Genomic DNA, 594 nt, shown 5'->3' with positions numbered 1-594 from the left:
ATAGATTATTAGAGATTATCATAAAAGTTGTTTACTGATTTTTCTCTCTCCAATTGATTCTCTGAGCAAGTCCTGCCCAGAGACAATGGTATCTTTATTTCTATGTTCTCAGTCCTTTCCATAGTGCCTATCCCATCTTACCAATATTCTTTGAACTGTATGGATGTGTAGGGAGAGGGACTCATTTCTATATAAACACACTCTGTTAACCTCTTTTTAAGTTCTTGTCTTGTTTTATTCCTTTCTGGAGTAAGGATGCAAATCAAAGATGGATTTTTGTAATACAGAGAGTCACAAACTAATTTGCTGACAAGAGCTCTTGAAAGAAGGGAATGTGGCACTGGGAGTTAATTATCTTGCTAATTAAAGCTAACTACAGCCCATTACTCTTTATTTCTTTGTCTAAATTTTTGAGTTGAGTGTCTCCAGGATCCTGCTTTAACATCAAACAAGACAAAATGCTTTCATTTCACCTTTGACTTTAACATGAAGCAGTGGATTTAAAGTATCCTCATCGTGAAAAATTAGACTTATGTTTTGCATAGCTTTCTTTTTTTTATCTAGTGTTCTCTAGTCCCATGTTTTTTTTTTTGT

Source organism: Propithecus coquereli, unplaced genomic scaffold, assembly GCF_000956105.1.
Source record: "Propithecus coquereli isolate 6110/MARCELLA unplaced genomic scaffold, Pcoq_1.0 Scaffold23, whole genome shotgun sequence".
Lineage (NCBI taxonomy): Eukaryota > Metazoa > Chordata > Mammalia > Primates > Indriidae > Propithecus > Propithecus coquereli.
The sequence above is the reverse complement of the archived record's forward strand: the minus strand, read 5'-3'. Positions refer to the sequence as shown.